Here is a 2,799-nt window from a genome sequence, read left to right on the forward strand (position 1 = left end):
AAATAATTGTTTTGACAGAATTCCATTTTTTTAATAAAGTATTTTTACATTTTTACTTATGTTTTAAAAATAATAATTGAAAAAAAAGCTAACTCACAGTCGAGATAAAAACTAAGAATGGAATAATTAGGAGTAGATCCAAGTCAGTAGGTCAGTAAATAACATGTACTATTTTTGTTTTGAATTACAACACGAAGTTTATTGAAAATCGTAGAATAAAAAATATGAAAGTTTTCGGGAGAATACATTTTTTTGAGATTCCTGAGAAATTTTATTTTTTTAAAATTAATTTAAGGAGCAAAATGAAAACATTTTCCTGAATTGTGAAAAAAAAATCAGAAAACTTTAGAGCAGAATTTGTTAAAAATTATAGGAAAAGTTCAAAATCATTTAAAAAGATATATCGTTCGGTTGGAATCTTTGAGAAGATTCAAAAATAATTTAAAACTCGTGAAGATTTCAACAAATTTTTAACAAAATATTTATTTTAAAAGATTTCGAGAAAAAAACTGTATAAGCTTTTTGATAATTTGAAATGTTAAGTTTTTAAGCAAATTTGAAAGGTTTTAAACTATTTATAACTATTTCTAAAAATGTAATGATTAAAGAAAGAAACAAATAAAATCCTCGACACCAAAATACCGGAAAAGAAAATATGCGAAATGAAAGTTTCCCTGAAATATTAAGCTGCCGGGATTTTAAATTTTCGGTTCGATAAGATTCCTGACATTATATATTATTGACAAATTAAAAATTTTCTGAAAGAAAACAATAAAAACTTTGTTTGATTAATAAATATATTATGAAATAATGAATAAAATAAAAGTATTAGACGACTTAAAAATCCCGAATGATAAAATTCCCGAATAATAAGATTTCCGAATAATAAAATATTCTAATAATAAAATTAGCTAATAATAAAATTCCCGAATAATAAAATTCCTGGTTAACAAAGCTCCCGGACAGTTTATAATACCGATTTTGAACATTCTTAAGGTAATAAAATTCCAGACACATTAAAATATTTCTGAAATTATAAATTCCCGAATAATAAAATTCCTGACAGAAAATTTCCAAATTAGAAAATACCTGAACTAGAAAAATCCCAAATTTAAACAATTAAAAAATTTCATTTTGTGAATATTATTTATTAATTAAAAACATTATGAAATATTTCATATAATATAAATATATATCTAAATACCATTTTTTCAATTAAAGTTATTTCAAATTAAAGTAATTATTTTAGAAAAAGAAACATTTTGTTTTTAATTTCTATAAAAATATTTGATGACTGTTCTTAAGAAATAAATAATAAATATGAAAAAATATAATTCCTTAAATTCAGGAACTTTTTAATTGGGATGTCTGACAATTTGGCAATTTTCTGTCAGGAGTTTTCAAATTCAGTAATATTATAAGCTATGGAGAATTTAACCATTCAGAAATTTTCCAATTGAGGAATTTTATGACTCCGAAATATTTTAATTTAAGAATCTTAATATTCGAGTATTTTATTATTCTGGGATTTTCAAATTCAGGAATTTTATGATTCAGGAATTTTATTTTTTAGGAATTTTATGATACCGGAATTGTTCACTTCAGAAATTTTATTATTCGGGAAGATAGTGGTCGGGGGACGCGTTTAGAGTCCCTAAAAAAGTATCTCGTATTTTGTAAATAGCTCTTATAAGGCATTTTTCTTGTTCGGGAATTTCCCATTCAGGAATTTCATTAGTAGGGAATCTTATCATTTGACAGTTTTATTATTCAGCACTTTTATTCTCCGGGAATTTTCCCAGTCGGAAATTTTACAGTTTTGGGAATTTTTATTTTTCGATAATTTCCCAATTCAGGAATTTTATTATTCGAAAATTTCCCAATTCAGGAATTACATTATTAGGGAATTTTTTAGTCGGCAATTTTGTTATTCGACAATTTCATTATTCGGTGATTTTATTATTCGGGAATTTTTTCATTCAGGAATTTTACAGTTTTGGGAATTTCGTTTTTCGAAAATTTTATAATTCGATAATTTTATTAATCAAGAATCTTAAAGTTTCTGTTTATTCGGGAACTTTATTATTCGCGAGTTTTCAATTCAGGAACTTTATTACTGGGAAATTTAATGATTCGGTAATTTTCCAATTCAGGAACTTTATTTTTCGAGAATTTTTCAATACAAGAATTTTATTATTCAAGAATTTTCTAATTCGGGAATATGAAAATTTCGAGAATTTTATTTTTCGGGAGCTTTTCCATTCAGGAATTCGGGAATTTTATTAATCAAGAATTTTATTATTAGGGAATTCTCCAAGCTGGGAATCTTATTTTTTGAAACTTTTTCAAGTGTAAATTTTCCTATTCACGAATATTATTATTCAGGAATTTTATTATTCGGGAATTTTTTAATTTATGAATTTTATTATTGAAGAATGTTGAAGTTTCTTCATTCGGGAATTTTATTATTCAGGTATTTTACAATTATGGAATTTTATTATTCGAGAATTTTTTAATACAGCAATTTCATTATTCCAGAATTTTCGATTTCGGGAATATTAAAGTTTCATGAATTTTATTTTTTCGAAATTTTATTATTCGAGAATTTTTCAATACAAGAATTTTATTATTCAAGAATTTTCTAATTCGGGAATATGAAAATTTCGAGAATTTTATTTTTCGGGAGCTTTTCCATTTAGGAATTCGGGAATTTTATTAATCAAGAATTTTATTATTAGGGAATTCTCCAAGCTGGGAATCTTATTTTTTGAAACTTTTTCAAGTGTAAATTTTCCTATT

Source organism: Belonocnema kinseyi, chromosome 2 (assembly GCF_010883055.1).
Source record: "Belonocnema kinseyi isolate 2016_QV_RU_SX_M_011 chromosome 2, B_treatae_v1, whole genome shotgun sequence".
NCBI lineage: Eukaryota > Metazoa > Arthropoda > Insecta > Hymenoptera > Cynipidae > Belonocnema > Belonocnema kinseyi.